The 17,698-nt window shown below is 39.9% G+C and overlaps 1 pseudogene; it reads right to left on the minus strand.

Annotated features, from left to right (window-relative positions):
- Positions 1 to 15,049: 15,049 nt before the first annotated feature.
- LOC131408209 (elongation factor 1-alpha 1-like) lies at positions 15,050 to 16,686 on the minus strand (annotated as a pseudogene).
- Positions 16,687 to 17,698: the final 1,012 nt, after the last annotated feature.

The raw sequence follows: 17,698 nt of genomic DNA on the forward strand, positions 1-17,698 counted from the left end.
AAAACGCTGATTTTGAGGGAATCAGACACTAATTCTGAGATTTTTGGCTTGAATAAGTGGAAGGATGGATGCTACTGACTGAGATGGGAAAGATTATGGGTGATCCAAATCTGAGGGTGGCAGGAAGATCAGGAGTTCAGTTTCGGTTATATTAATTTTGAGATACTTTTTAGACATCCAAGTGGAGCTGCTGAGTAGATGGTTGGATGGATGAGCCAAGAGGTCCAGTGTGGAAGTATAAATCTGGCAGTTGTCAACACATAGATGGTATTTAAAGCCACGAGATCTCCCGAGAGAATGTGGGAAAATAGGAGAGGTCCAAAAGCCAAGTGCTGGGCTTGGAGAAGATGATAAACCAGTAAAGGAGACAGCCAACGTGTTGCCACGAATTCCAAGTAAAGACAGTCTTTCCGAGAAGTTGAATATGATCACTGGTATCACATACCGGTGATACGTCAAGTGGGATGAGGCCTGAGCACTGATCATTGGATTCAGCAACGTGGAGATCATTAATGACCTTGGAAAAGCAGTTTTGGGGAGTGATGGTGGCAAACACCTAATTAGAGAATGATAACGGAGAATTGGAGGAAGAAACAGTGAATAGTCAAATCTTTCAAGAAGCTTTGCTGCAAAGGAGAACAGAGAAATGGGCAGTAACTGAAGGGGGAAGTGGAGTCCAGAGAGGACATTTTTCTAAAGTGTTAAAGATAAAACTATGTTTATATGTGCTGGAAATGACCCAACCGATAGACAAGGCAAAACTGATGGTGTAGGACAGAGAAAGGAACATTCCTGGAGAGATGGGTTTGAATAGGTGAAGGCTGTTTAATTACAAATGTCAATCCAACCATGAGCTCTAAATCAGAGAGATTTACTCTAATTCACCACTCTTTTTCTTTTTTCTTTTTTTGGCTGCTTTTATACCTAGTTGGTCATCGTTGCCAAATCTTTGTAAGAGTTATGTGTCCTTATAAACCACTACAGAGAAGAACCTCCACTCTTAGTCTTATGTTTACATCAATGCAGAAACACTCTGTACTGGGACTTCAGAGAACAAACTCCGAGAATGCCATTTACCAGGGATCCAGACAGGGAGAGGTGGCTAGGAGGGGGCCATCATTGAATTTTAATACCTAGAGACTATTGAGTTCCATTTCTCATGGCACATGGGCAGTGTCACCCACCTTCATACGCGTTTATCTTGCTCTATCGATAAGCACATGGTGTGTCATTAGGAGAGACCACAGTTTCTATCTTCCATTTAAAGCACCACTGTAGAGCCTTCAGCCAGCAGTTCCCTGTTCTTCACTGTAGTTATTTGGCATTTAGAACTTTTTTTTTTTTTTTTGGTGAGGAAGATCAGCCCTGAGCTAACATCTATTTCCAATCCTCCTCCTTTTTTTTCCCCCCCAAAGCCCCAGTAGATAGTTGTATGTCATAGTTGCATCTCGTTCTAGTTGCTGTATGTGGGACGCGGCCTCAGCATGGCCGGAGAAGTGGTGCGTCCAAACCCGGGCCGCCAGTAGCAGAGCACACGCACTTTACTGCTAAGCCACTGGGCCGGCCCTGCCATTTAGAACTTTTGATGTTTATCAATTTCCTAATTTTTCTGTCAGATTATCCATTAATTTACTTTAACTAAATATTATATTGTTAATTGTTTAATCCTCTTGTTATTGCACCTAAAAATCAAGACCCTGAGAGGTAGATTTTAGCTTAAGAAAATCAAAAAGTGGAAACCTTAAACACTAATAATTACAGGGTTTAATTCTCTTTTTCCTTTTATTTTTTCCAAAGTGAACACATTTATTTCAGTATTACCTGTAATATCACACGAAGGTGGATTCCAATTGTGGCACGATAGCCCCCACAGTACAGTTGTCTGAGGCTTAATGAAAGAGAAAGGATATTAGATTCTGAAAAATCATCTCCCACTGGCTCTTGTCTGGTGTTATTCTGATGACTCAACATCCTTATGAATCTGAGCTTTAATTTAGTAGCTTCTAAGTTCAAACCAAGGTGCATTTTGCTCATTGTGCTGAAGTAATGCTGGAGGCAACACCCCTGTTCCCACCCGTGGATCATCCAAGGGAGGTGGGGACTCGGTCATACGCTGTACCTTGTGCTTGTTGTCTGCCTGCTGTGCACACCCTGTTGGCTCTACACGTGGAGATGTCAATCTCCTCCTCCAGATGACACCCGTTCAGGGAGGCTTCATACCTCCTTCACCTCTTTCTCTGCAGTGCCCAGCGCAGTGTCTACCACACAGAGGCACCCAAGAAATATTTGTCAAATGAACGAATACGTGAAGTAATAAACCATGTAACCTGGTCATCAATTTCTGCCTGAAAGTAGCTTGCAGTTTAGAAGATAGAAAGGTAATCTATTTAGTTTTCAGTTTCACTGTAAAGGAACTCTATTGGTTGTCCACTTCAATCCCACACCCAAGACTTTTATCAGAATTATCTTTTTTGTATGTTTAGTGTTTGGGGGCCTCTTTTTTTCTATGACTCTCAATTTGAGTCAGGTTGCAGAGGTGTGAGGTCTGGTTTAGTGTACCTATCTATAACATGAAAAGCTTTTAGCAGAGACCCTAGTCGTTATCTACTCTCCACCAGGACCTCCCTACTTTATGTGAATGTATCCTGCTGTGCCTCACTTCAAAACCTCTGTAAACATCCGCCCATCTGCCTGGGATATCCTTCTTCCATCTGTCCACCTGACAAACTCCTGGGCAGGGAGGCTGAGAGTGTTAGTGTAAGAAGCTATTGTTGGAACCAGAAGTTTTGGTTTAACCAGAAATTTTGGTAGGTGGTTTTGATTCCACCTACCTCTTGTGTGACGTTAGGTAAAATTCTTAACTTCCTGGATCTCAGTTATTTCCTTTGTAAAATGTGTATAAAGCTGATCTTGATGGACTTTTGTGAGGATTTAGTGAGACGGTACATAAACATGGCATAGTTACAGGTCCTTAGCTAGTGCTCAGTAACGATAGCTGCTACCACCACCACCATCATCACCACCAACACCATCATCATCATCATCATCATCATCATCATTGTCATCCTTCAACCATCAATTCATATACGGTCTCCTCTGTGAAGCCCTCCTAGACTTTGGGCAGAATTATATATTCCTTTTCAGGCATCCCTGTAGCATTTTTTACACCTAGCACTCATCACACTGTATTCTTTGTTCCTTTCCATGTCAGCTCTCTATAGGGTTGAGCACCTTCATGGCAGTAACCTTGTCTTATTAATGATTGTATCTCTAGTATCTAGTATCTCACACTGGACCTTCCACCTAAGATTGGCTCATTAAATATGTTTTGAATGAATACAGGAATAAAACAAACTTTTACTCAGGCATAAAACTGGCATTCACCACGTATCTGAAAAAGTATCATGAAAATGATAGACCCAAGTCTGGGAGACCGAGTCCAAGTGTAACGATGGTAAATATGGAGATTCAGTAAGATTATATTTTTATAAGCTCTACATGCAACTATAGTAAATTGGGGCTGCTTTAAACATCGATATACAGAGTAAATTTATGCTCATTTATAGCACTTGGAATATTATTTTATTATTTTAAGTAATTGCAAATTTGTTAGTTGTATTTTTAGTTTTTTGAAGTATTGTTGGATATGCCTTCACTTTTTTTTTTTTGAGATGGGTTTTTGGATCAAAAATGCAATCCCTGATGATAATATTGTCTGTCTGAGAGACTGCAACTGCTTTAAACTTGTTTTGTTTTATTATAAGGCACTCATTTTTTTTGAGAAAAATGGAGTCTGCCTGACTTCCACTATGTTTAGAGTTATCATTCAGTGGTAGTCAGCTCTGCAAAAATTAAAAACAAGGAGGCAAATATAAGAGATGCCATTTTTTTAAACTGAGGTAACATTAGTTTATAACATTATGTAAATTTCAGGTGTACATCATTATATTTCAACTTCCGTATAGACTACATCGTGTTCATCACCAAAAGTCTAGTTGCCGTTCGTCACCATGTGCACATGTCTCTTACCCCTTTCCCCCTTTCCCCATCCCCCTTCCTCTCTGGAAACCACCCATCTGTTCTCCATATCTTTTTTTGTTTGTTTGTCTTCCACATATGAGTGAAATTATATGGTAATTGTCTTTCTCCATCTGATGTATTTTGCTTAGCATAATACCCTCAAGAGCCATCCGTGTTGTTGCAAATGGAAAGATTTTGTCTTTTTTATGGCTAAGTAGTATTTCATTGTATATACCCATCTTCTCAATAGGCACTTAGGTTGCTTCCAAGTCTTGGCTATTGTAAATAATGTTGCAATGAACATAGGAGTGCATCTATCTTTTCAAATTCGTGTTTTCATGTTCTTTGGATAAATACCCAGAAGTGGAATAGCTGGATCATATGGTAGTTTTATTTTTAATTTTTTGAGACTCTCCATACTGTTTTCCATAGTTGCTGCACCAGTTTACATTCCCAGCAGCAGTGTACGAGGGTTCCCTTTTCTCCGTATCCTCTCCAACACTTGTTATACCTTGTCTTTTCAATAATATGAGAGATGCCATTTTGGATCTCAGTATCCTTGTGGCACTCTCTGATCACTCACAACAACCTCTTCATTTCCTTCTCACTCCTGAAAGTTTAAAAGCTAAAACTGAAAGTGGAAGGCTGGGGAGATGGGCTCTCAGCTGCTGTTTCAGTAATCACTGTTGCTTTTGTGGGAATCATAAAGGTTCCGAAAATTTGGAAATATCTAAGTGGTTACAAGGTTTGACGCTCTTTCCTGCTTTCCCTACAGAAACCCAGATGTCTGGGATGCCTAGGCTCAAATTTGCTTAAATAGCATTTCAAAATTAAACAGAGGTCGTCTTGGGTTTTGGAGGCCCAAATGACTTGGTGACTTGGGAGGCTGTAGTTAGCAGAAAGAACGTGGCTTTGGAGTCAAGAAGCTCTGCAGACTTAAACACAGTTGTGCCACTGCCAGTGTATTCATTTTTCTAAGCCTTCATTTCTTGATCTTGTTTCTAGGTAATTACAGCATCTACTTGCAAGGGGTTCTGGTGATTAATAAATAGGGTAATATCCATTAGGCATCTTGAATAGTTTCTGACCCGTTGTTCAATTTCAATCTAAAAAAAAGAGGCTTGGAAAAAAAAAGAAGGATGGAAAAGGAACCTATAGATTGAAAGAGATTTAGAGGACATATCAACCGATTGCAATATATGGAGCTTATTTGGGCCCTCATTCGAACTACTGGAAAATACATTGTTATGTTTAAATGCTGAGTAGAGATGTGATGAGATTAAGGAATTGTTAATTTTTTTAGATGTGATAATAGTACTGCTATGTTAAAAAAAATGAGCTCCTAGCTTTTAGAAATACATACTGAAATATTTATAAATAAAACAAAAAAATTGTTTGTAAACATTTCTTTGATAAAATAATTGTAGCTATACACTGCTCTTTTTAAAATTCAAGCCTGTATATATAGATACACAGAAAATTTGACAAGCAAGTAAAATATTACTGCCAGGTAGTATTTAATAAATTAATTTTATAAATTAATTTAATAAATTAAATGCCAGGCAAGGTTCAGGCACATCTGCTCTGTTCCTGTTCTCACTGGCGTTAATAATCAAGGGGGCAACACAGAGTAACATTGTGCCAGGATATTTCACTGTAGGTATTTTTGGTGTTGTTTTTTTTTTTTTGATATGATGAGTGCTTCTTTTATGAGATTATAAAATGAATGCACGCAACTCAGATATTATAAGCGACTCACATTTAAAATAAAAATGACTAGTATTCCTCTTTTATGCCTCTAGATTTGTTTAAGATCATCCTGAGATTGCAAGTTGAACTGTTAACAAATAAACAAATTTTCAAAACGACTTGTCTGTGGAAGTCACGATCTTATTGATACTGTTCAACCAGAACAAAAGAACTATTTGGATGCTGAGTTGGATATAAGTCTGAATAATTTCAAATTCAAGATTTTGTATTTATCTGTGAAATGAGACTCATTGTTCTCATTAACTGACTAGAATAACACATTATACACCTGGGGGAAAAATGTCTAGCAGGAGAGGAGAGGGCAAAAATAAGGTTTGGTTCCTCTGTGAAATGATCTCACTATTCTCTTTTTCAAACATCACGGATAACTGAGATTGGAGTAATTCCTGCCTGCCTTCCTGTTCCCACTGATGACCTCACCTTATACTTTTAGAGAAAAGTGAGGTTACTGTACTCCCTTCCCTCCATTTTCTGTGCTGATATCTACAAACTTATCCTATCAGCATTCGATTCATCTCCTTTTCTCCAACTCAGAACAAGAGTCTCTTTTCATCAGTTTCTTGATGGTTCTACCTTTGCTGTTCACCTGCATTTAAAAAAATTTTTAATTGTGGTAAAATACATATAAAACTTACCATCTTAACCATTTTTATGTGTACAGCTCAGTAGTGTTAAGCACATTCACATTGTTGTGCAACCAATCTCCAAAATTCTTTTCATCTTGCAAAACTGAAATTCTATACTCATTAAACAATAACTCCCCATTTCCTGGAAGAATAGTCCAGAGTTACTTTCCTCACCTTTTTCCCTCTTCTTCCCCCACTACAACCAAGATTCTCTTTGTTTATATTACCCTACTGTTCTCCACTGTCTGCTAGTGGACTCTATGTATGTCTGTAGCATTTCACACAGCTCCCCCATAATAATGCTCTCCTGGCTCCAATCCTGTTTTTCTGAATGTTCCTTCTCTGTTTCCATTGCTAAATGTTGCTAAATGTTCCATTGCGAAACATTCTTTAAATGTTATTTTCTGGGTTCTGTCTGCCCTTGGCTTTTGTCCTGTTCTACAGCAATCTTGGGTAGTCTCACTTGCCCACTACCATGACCTCAATTTCAAAGTTTCCCACATCTATATTAACCTCCAACCCAGACCTCTTGCCTGAACTTTAGGCTCAGAAAGATTTATTTTATTACTACTCTCTGCCGGATACTCTGATAGCACTAAGTTTTCAGAGACAAACGAGAGAGACATGGACAAGCCAGGCTCTTGTACAAGAAGCTCTGCCTATTATCATGGTATCTTACTTTTTGCTTACAATCATATTCTAAGGCCATCCATTCTTTTCTTGGCTTCTATGATGCCGCGGTATCTTTTTTTAACCACACAGTAGCCCCCTTTCTCTGCAGTTTTGCTTTCTTTGGTTTCAGTTACCCGCGGTCAACTGTGGTCCAAAAATATTAAATGGAAAATCCCAGAAATAAACAATTCATAAGTTATAATTGTGTGCTGTTCTGAGCAGGGTGATGAAATCTTGTGCTGTCCCACTCCATCCCGCCGGGGACATGAATCATCCCTTTGTCCAGCTTGTCTATGCTGTATGCGCTATCCACCCGTTAGTCACTTAGTAGCCCTCTCTATTATCAGATCGACTGTCATGATATGTCTGTCTCAGTGCTTGTGTTCAAGTAACCCTTATATTTCTTAATAATGGTCCCAAAGCGCAAGAGTAGTGATGCTGGCAATTCATATATGCCAAAGAGAAGCTGTAAAACTGCTCCCTTTAAGTGAAAAGGTGAAAAGTTCTTGACTTAATAAGGAGAGAAAAAATAGTATGTTGAAGTTGCTAAGATCTATGGTAAGAACAAATCTTCTATGCCTGGAATTGTGAAGAAGGAAAAAGAAATTTGTGGTAGTTTTGCTGTTGCATCTCAAATATGTATGTATAGGAACAAAAACAGTATATATAGGATTTGTAATATCAGAGGTTTCAGGCATCCCCTGGGGGTCTTGGAACGTATCCCCTGTGGATAAGGGGAGACTACTATATTTACAACTCCTTCTCAGCACCCAGAGCTTGTTCTTAGGTACCCTCCTCTCCTCCAGTTACACCATCTCCCCGGTGTCCCACCAAGTCCCGGGGCTTTAGAAACACTGCATGGGGGTGACTTCCAAATCTTCATTATTTATAGCTCAGACCTCTCTTTGGAACTCCAGACATGTACACCCATTTGCCAACTTGTCCTCTCCACTTGGATGCAATAGTTATCTCAAGTTTAATGTGGTCCAATAAACACTACCACCATCCATCCATTGCACATGCCAAGCATTTGGCAGTATTCTTTGATTCCACTTTTTCTCTTGTTCCCCATATTTAATCCACCACTAAGTCCTTTTTAACTCCACATACAGACATATCCCAATTCCATCTGCTTCTGTCCATTTCCACTGCCATCACTCGTCCACCCTGATCTCTCCCACGAGGACTACTACAATAGCTTTCTGACTTCTCTCTACTTCTACTCCTGTCCATCTTCCACAAAGCAGCCAATGATCATTTTAAAATATACACCTGACCATACCACTTGCCTAACTAAAGCCATGTAGTGACGTCCCATGGCCCTTAAAATAAAATCCAAATACATTGTCCCGGGTCACATGACCTTGGAATTCTCATTTGGGTCTACCTATTAAGCCTACTCACTTACCCTTCACCTCTTTGCTGCTACTCAGTGGGCACACTGGCCTTCTTTCCATTTCTTGAGCTGTCTAAGCTTTTTCCATTTTAGGGATTTTGCACCAGCTGTACCCTTTGCCTGGAATGTTCTACCTCCAATCATAGAGTGACTTTTTTTCTTGTCATTCAGATTCTGCTCAGAAGGTCTTTCTTAGCCACACAATTTAAAGTAGCAATTGGACACTCTCTCTTATGTCAGCCTATTTTCATTTTTGCACAGTGCTTAATGCTATCTTCTATTTTTCTTGTTTATCTAGTCATTTGTCTGGTTATTGTCTATATGCCTCTGCTAGAATGATCCGTGAGAGCAGAGATCTTGTCTTTTTGGTTCATTGCTGTTGTCCTAGAGCTTAAGATGAGTATCTGTCACTTAAAAGGCACTTAAAAAAATGTTTGAATGAATGAATAAAATGTCTCCAGGCCTGAAACTTTCTAATTCAATCTCTAAACAACTGCCAGAGTGAACTCTCCAAAATATTTATCTCACCAAGCCACTCCCTGCTTAAAACACTCCGGAGGCACTATATTACCAACAGAATATAATCTAAATTTCTCGGCATAGCACACAAGACCCTCCATGATCTGGTCTCTCCTTGCCTCTCCAGTCTCATTTCTCAATGAGCCCCACTCCGTGCCTAATGACCTGCAAGACGCCTAATGACTAGCATGTTCAAGGCGCCATGTTGTTTCATGCCTCTGGGTCTTTGATCCATTTCTTCGTCATATCTGGACCACCCCTTCTCCCCATTGCTCCTCCCACTCCCATCTCCTCATTTACTCAGTTTTTAAGATACAGCTCAAGTCAGGATGATGTTCTGACCCCCCTATCACCCGAAACTCCACCTTTTTCCTCTATAAATTGTACTTGCCTCCATCATAGCTGCTGTAAGTCTTTACTGCTCCTATTTGCTTTCATGTCTGTCTCTCCACTTGGACTATAAACTCCATGAGGGCAGACATAGTGCTATATATTATATCATATTATATATCATAGTGTTATATATCATTTTATTCCCAGATGTGACTTATGGTTGGCACTCGCACAAGTATTGGTTGACCGACGCACTGAATGTGTGGATCAATTTGTGTTACTTGTCGTAAAAATGCAAGGAACTTGAGAATGCTTGACATGACTTGCCATTGGGGTTGACGGACGCTACTCATCATACTGTGTTTACTGTGGCTTAGGCCCCACTGCATGATAACTCAGATTAATGTAGATGAATGTTTTCAAACTCTTAAGAAAAATGTACTCCGGGAGGATATAGTCAACTTATCACCTAAAACCAATTCTTACATCATCACAAGGGACATGAATGGGCCTGACAAGAATTTGAAATACTTAAGGATAAGTTGATTAAAGAAGGCTTTATGAATGATTAATTATAAAATTTAATATCTGTGGGAAAGAGTTTTACTGACATTTAAATAAATGCCAACAAAATAAGCCGCAATTAATCCTTTGCCACAGCAAATAAAGCATCATCAAGGTATTCGTTCTGAATCACAATTATATAAATATGGTATGTGCAACTCTGAAATAAGTGTTCGGGCAGGCCCCGTGGCTTAGCAGTTAAGTGCGTGTGCTCTGCTACTGGCGGCCCGGGTTCGGATCCTGGGCGCGCACGGACGCACTGCTTGTCCGGCCATGCTGAGGCCGCGTCCCACATACAGCAACTAGAAGGATGTGCAACGATGATATACAACTATTTACTGGGGCTTTGGGGAAAAAAAACGGAGGAGGATTGGCAATAGATGTTAGCTCAGGGCCGGTCTTCCTCAGCAAAAAGAGGAGGATTAGCATGGATGTTAGCTCAGGGCTGATCTTCCTCACAAAAAAAAAAAGAAAAGAAAAGAAATAAATGTTCACGTTAGGCGTAACTCATTGGTCAGAGTGTTGCATTTTGAACACTTTTGTTTTACCATGATAACTGCAAGTCCAGCTATGCAGATGTGAGTGCACTCTGCCTCCTTTCCCTGGGCTCCCAGCCTTTCTTAATCTGCTGCTTTCTGGTTTCCAGTTATCTCTGCTTTTACTGACAGCTTTTCATAAAGCCTCCAGTGACCTTCTGGTGACTATAGCGAATGGCCCCAGCCTATTTGAGTCTTTGGGGTATTTAATTCATTGATTGAATAAATATTTATTTATCATCCACTATGTCTTAGCATTAGACACTGATTTAAAAATAAAAGGAAAGGACTCCCCCCACCAACACCAAAAAGAAACCCCAAACCCCAACAAACACCCCAAACCAAAAAATAATAACAAAAACCAAACTGAACTAAACAACAAAAAATAGACTTGGTTCCTGACCTCAAATATCCTATCATCTAGTAGAAAAATAAACATTCAATAAATAAGCACAGAGACAAACATTTAATTAAATTGTGATGAGTGCTATGAAAGAAAAGCACATTGTGTTCTGAGAAACTGTTAACAGGGAACCCAGTTTAAACAAGGGATCAAGGCAGCCTCTCTGAGAAGGAGACCTGAAGGAGGAGAAAGGAGAAAAAAATCCAAATGGAAAGAGAAAAATGATAGCTGGGAAGATACATTTGACTGAGCAACACATGATGAATATAAATCCTGTTTGGCAGATCATTTCCCCCAAGTAGTGGATGAAGAGGAGGAATTGTCAGCTATCACAAAGACACCAAACACTCATGGTGATAAACATGATACAATCAAAGGGGAAGCATTTGTGGAGTCATATTTCAAGAAGATAAGAGAGAGACTAGCTTGCAACATTTTCTTCATTTTGAGGTGGTTCAGAAAAAAAGAGAGAACTAAATCGCTTGCGCATACATATAAGGAATGTGAAATTTATTGTGTAGATATTCCAGCAGAAGAAAGAGAAAAGAAGTTGGCTTTCTGTCAAGACACCGATTCTGCTACATTCCATCCAACACACCAGAGAATTTCTGGGATGCTGGTTTTCCTTCAGACGTATAGCGGACATTCCCTTAATCCTTGATGGTACATAAATGGAGGGTACATACATGGCCTCAGGCGTGGGGAAAATGAAATCATTGGCCCAAAATTGTTTAATATTGTCTGGGATTGCAAACAATAAGTATGAAAGAGAAACTGATAGCTTTTGCAGAAATGAGACTTCCTTTATGTGGTTAGCACATGTGATTAAAACAAGAACTGTAGAGCGTACTCACCACCCTGTTTGGGCTTTTCTGGATCTTAGACACTTTCATTCCTCATGTAGAAATAAGGAAAAGGTCTTTTTCTTTCTCTCTTCAAAAATTAAAAAAAAAAAAAATTCTAAGGGGCGGTAGGTCTCAACCTTCTCTACACATCAAAATTACCTGGGGGCACTCTGAAAACTCCACGTGCCTTGGAACCTCTTGAGGAGCTCCTTATTCAGTGGGTCTGGGACAGGCTGTGGGATCCATAGTTTAAAAAGCTTCCCAAGTGTTTCTGATCTGCTACCAAGTTTGAGAACCACTTGAGTAAAAGACTCCTGTCTTTTTTCTTTTTAAAATAATCCCCATTCTGAAAATTAAATGAACACTGAAAAAACAATAACTCGAATGATCAGATTTCTTATAATAAAAAGGAGGAGCTTGGAAAACTTCCACCAGAATGTTTATGATTTTATCGTCCTGCCCCCATCAGCCTGCGTAGTATGTGGTGGTGAGTAGCTGGGCAGGGGCCCTAACAGGTGGGCCTGGCTGTGGCTGAAGCACCGCTTAACAGGGTTTCCCAAATATTCTCACTCGCCACAACTTCTGCATGACTCTACATGTGTACACCACAGTCCTGTATCTAGTGTGTATTCTTTCCCTTTGACAGACCACATATTCCAATTAGGCCTTCTGGAAATAGGGCCCCTGGAACCATACCAGTTTCCCTCATTTGTTATTACTTCCCCCCACTTTGCCCTCAGGTTCCTCTAGCAAATGCCAATACACGTACACAACACTTGATCTGACACCCTTGGGGCCAGATGTGTTTTGGAATTCCGAATGTCTTAAACTTTGGAAAAAGTGGATCCTGCACTCCATACTTGACGTATCTCCCTCAGTGTGGCTGGAAGAGCACCTTGTAGTCAAGCATTTTCATTATTTCTGTAGGAAACACACGGTTACCCCCAGGAAGCGGGATGAAGATAGACTACAAGTAGCCTCACACCTGGGCAGTGCAGGTTTTGCCACCAAATGACATTGCTAGAAACTTTACGAATAAAACACTTTAGAATTTCAGAGCTCTTCGGATTTTGGAATTGTGGATAAGGGATGGAGGACTTGTGGTAGAAGCATTATTTAAAACATGTTTTGCAAAACTGACTTTGCACTGACTTGACCAGTTTTTCTCATTGCTTATAACAGAAATGTGGTAATAAGAAGTTAAAGGGATTTCCATTGTCAGTTGCTTTCTGAGTGTTAATACTTTCTGTTTGGTCAGAAATGGAAACCCCAGATAAACCGAGATTTTTGGAGGGGGAGGGTTGGTAAAACTAAAATAGACTCAACAAACGAACATTTAGAAGCTGTTACCATTGAGCCTAGTGACTCATGCTCAGAAACCTAAATAGCTGACTTAAACCCCAGGTGGGCCATTCTTCGCCCATGGTCATTCTAGTAACTCCCTTCTTCAGCCTTCAGACATCTTTCCTCCTCTAATTGTAAGTTATATCATTTTCCTAGTTGTATCGGCTGAGTTTCTTCTGTATCAGCCTTCCTCGTATCTTCACGTTATATTCAAGACATGAAGCCAGGGGCTCCTGGGGGGAGGTGAGCATGTTGTAGAGGCTGAATCGTTAAATACTGTGTGATCTCATTGTCTTCATGGAGTTGTGAGGCCCAAGAGGAATTTGAGTTATGTGCATTTTTTTCCCTATTAGATTAGTTGCTCTTTCAGAGCAGGTTTTCTTCTTGTACACTCCACAGAACATGTGGTATAGTGGGTGGATGTTAAAAAATATATATATTTTTAAATAGTTAATAGTAGGATTCCTTTTGGGAATAAATGGTTTTAAAAAAGAAAATACCTTGGAGCATTTGAGTAGGAAAACATAGGCCCACAGTAGGATTCAGAAGTCGGGGGCAGAACAAATGGAGGATAGAATTACTTTGCATTTAGAAAAACGTTGGTGGTGGTGGGAGGGGACAGAAAGGAGAGAGAATGTCTGAGCAACATGGGAAATCAGCCGAAAGACTTTATAGAACAGGATGACTATTATTCAATTCTAATTGCTTATGGGTCGGCAGTGCAAACCCCATCTATTTCTTAATTTCTCTAAACTTTCTGTAAAATCTGCTACACAAAGGCTTTGTGTGAATAATTTTTTTGTTGTTGTTTGCGTGTAAAACTAAAGAAGGTCGTTCAAGAATGCAGGTGGCAATACAGAAAAAGTTGCAAGATGCCAAGTGGAGAACAAGAAGTCAGCTGAAGCGAGAGATGGTCATGAGAACGTAAGCCCCTGAGGAATACACAGAAGTCTTGGACAGGGGATTGGACTTTCAACACAAGGTGTGTTGGAGACCAGAAGTAGTCTTGTCTAGATTTTCAGAGACAGGATGACCTTGGACGTCATCTAGATTAAGCAGTAAATGCTCAACAAAGGTTACAAATGATATTAAAGAATGATAAACATTGGACCTAGAAGACTGTTACAGTCATCTGCATAATGGACAGAGTCTTGGAGAGGAAATTAGAAGTTCTACGTTTGAATTCTTTTTTTTTCCTTCAACTTCCAGTATCTTTATTTTCCCTAGAATCTAGATACAATGAACTCGAGCAGGGCAGTCCTCAATGCTATTTAAGCCTCACACTTTACGTTCTTTAAACGACTTCATTATTTGTAAATGTGAGAATACATATTCCAATAACTGGGAAACTAAGGTTTGAAATTATACCAATAAATGTACTCAATAATGATGTAACTACAAAAAATTTTACATGCAACACATGAACTTTAATATTACAGAATTTGGCCTCCATATAAGTAGCTTACCTATAAACAAAGATACTCTTTGCTTGTCTGTCCTAACCTATGAAGAGTTGCACCTAACAGACCCCCTCCCATAGCTTTTCACTATGTCCTTGAAAATATACATTATTCTTCCTCTTAGATAAGATGAAAAAAAACAAAATTCCCACCTAGAAAAAAATTTTAACTCAGAATTATCAAATTTTGAAGTTTCAGCAGATGGAATACCAGAAACAGATTATGGGCAACTCTTTTACCTAAGTAGTACTATAGGAATTTAACAGTGTTGACCAAAAGAAGACACAGGTTTCTCATTAAACTTTGTTTTAATGGATCTCGAAATTTTGTGACAGATTTTTGGTCAAGTTGTTTCCATTAAAAAGTACTGATTTTAAAAACTAACAACTTAAAACTTACACACACACACAAAACAAATGGTCCACAAAACATTTTCCTTTCCTTCTGCAAGTTTTATGATGCATTATCATTAACCACTCTTTTACTATTAAACTTAAATGGCCAATAGAGATAAACAGTCCTCAGACTGTTCTTCCGCCACTAAAACTGGAGTGGCCAGTATTAGGGATAATATTCATTTACCTTCTGAGCTCTCTGGGCAGGCTGGGTGACCTTGTCAGCTCCAGCAAGCATTTGTCTACCACTTTGACGGCACCCACAGCAACTGTCTGTCTCATGTCACGAACAGCAAAAAAGACCCAGAGGAGGATAGTCAAAGAAGCTCTCGACACACATGGGCTTACCAGGAACCATATTAACGATGGCAGCATCACCAGATTTTAAGAATTTGGGGCCATCTTCCAGCTTTTTCCCAGAATGACAATAAATCTTCCCCTTCAGCTCAGCAAACCTGTAAGCAACTTGAGCTGTGTGACAACCCAGCACAGGTGCATAGCCAGAACTGATTTGGCCTGGATGGTTCAGGATAATCACCTGAGCTGTGAAGCCACCTGCTTCCATTGGTGGGTCATTTTTGTGTGTGTGTGTGTGAGGAAGATCAGCCTTGAGCTAACATCTGATGCCAATCCTCCTCTTTTTGCTGAGGAAGACTGGCCCTGGGCTAACATCCGTGCCTATCTTCCTCCACTTTATGTGAGACGCTGCCACAGCATGGCCTGACAAGCGGTGTGTCGGTGTGTGCCCAGAATCTGAACCTGGGCCACCAGCAGTGGAGCGTGCGCACTTAACCGCTATGCCATGGGGCGGCCCCAGGTGGGTCATTTTTGTTGTCAGCACCATCGTGCTAGGATGAACATCTTTGACAGACACATTCTTGACATTGAAGCCCACATTGTCCCTAGGAAGAGCTTCACTCAAAGCTTTATAGTGCATTGCAACAGACTTGACTTCAGTTGTAATATTGACTAGAGCAAAGGTGACAATTATGCTGGGTTTGAGAATACCAGTCTCCGTAGGGGCAGTACCAACACCACTGATTTTGTAGATGTCTGGAGGGGCAGATGCAGTGGGTTGTCAGTTGGACGAGTTGATGGCAGGATGTAATCTAGAGCTTCAAGCAGCGTGGTTTCACTGGCATTGCCATCTTTGTGGGTGACTTTCCATCCCTTTAACCAGAGCGTGTTTGCACTTGGCTCCAGCACATTGTCGCCATTCCAACCAGAAATTGACACAAATGCTACTGTGTTGGGGTTATAGCCAATTTTCCTAATGTAGGTGCTGACTTCCTTAGCAAGTTCTTTGTATCTCTTCTGGCTATAGGATAGCTCAGTGGAATCCACTTTGTTAAGATCAACAATTAGTGGTTTCACACCCATTTTGTGAGCCAGAAGAGCATGCTCACAGATCTGCCCATTCTTGGAGATAACTGCTTCAAATTCACCAACACCAGCAGCAACAATCAGGACAGCACAGTCAGTCTGAGATGTGCCTGTAATCATGTTTTTGATAAAGTCTCTGTGTCCTGGGGCATCAATGATGGGCACATCATTGCTGGTCTCAAATTTCCCCAGGGAGATATCAATGGTGATACCATGCCCACGTTCAACTTTCAGTTTATCCAAGACCCAGGCAAACTTGGAGGAGACTTTTCCCGTCTCAGCAGCCTTCCTCTCAAAATTTTCTATGGTTCTTTTGTTGATTCCACCACATTTGTAGATTGGATGGCCACTGGTAGTAGACTTGCCCTAATCTACATGTCCAGCGAAGACAGTACTGACATGAGTCTTTCCCTTTCCCATTGTTGCTTAGATTTAGTGGTGGTTTTCATCATACCTGTGTTCTGGCAGCAAATCCATTGCAGAAAAGTGGTTTTGAATTCTGCAGCATTAAATAATTGTGTGACTTTGTGAAGACACTTAACTACTCTGGGCTGCAGTTTTCTTATCTGTCAAAGGACAGAAGAAACAAATTATTGGTTCTCTTATCTGTAAAATGGCTCAGATGGTAACTAAGATGCCCTAGGAAAGAGCACAGAATTTGGAATCAGAAATATCCACATAAAATATATTTTTGTTTGCATCCTGCTTCTGCCACTCACGGGCTCTTTGACCTTGAGTTAGCTGCTTAAATTCCTAAGCCTCAGTTTCTTCATCTATAAAGTAGTAATAACATCTATGCCTCAGATGGCTTTGAGAGGATTAAATATTTTAGCCTAGGTAGAGATGCTTGATAAATATTAGACTGGTCTCTTTCAGATTTAAGTTCAATTTCTTTGCTCAGTTTCCTTCTCCATGACCTTGCAAGAGAAAAATTCCTGGTTCTGTTTTGTAGGGTAGTCCAACTTGATGCTAATTTACCTCTGTTGAGCAGAAAAAGAAATAACATGAAGCAACATTAATTCAACTTTGCATTTTGCCAATTATATAGAATTTAACAGCAATATTCAAATCCATACGCTGCTATGGTTACTGAGTATAATGTACTAAGTATTAACCAAGAAAGCTCTATTTAAAGAACAGTATCCACAGAGGTGGTGATAAATTTTGCCTACAGATTCTTTTATTACTATGCAGTTTCTATATTAATATAAAGATATTACTTTCCTAGCATCAATTCTAAATCCCAAATCTATTTGTTTCGATAATCCTGGAAAACACAGTGGTGGTGGAACACTTGCTCACTTTTTTTTTTTTTTTTTTGCTTTAGAATAATTGGAGGCTGCAGCTGTCATTGGCTTCACTCTAATTCCACTAAACCCGAGGTAGCTCCATTTAGGTTTATAGCAAAAGGCAGCCCACAAGCAAAGAAAGT

The sequence above is a fragment of the Diceros bicornis genome, chromosome 7 (assembly GCF_020826845.1).
Source record: "Diceros bicornis minor isolate mBicDic1 chromosome 7, mDicBic1.mat.cur, whole genome shotgun sequence".
NCBI classification, from domain to species: Eukaryota; Metazoa; Chordata; class Mammalia; order Perissodactyla; family Rhinocerotidae; genus Diceros; species Diceros bicornis.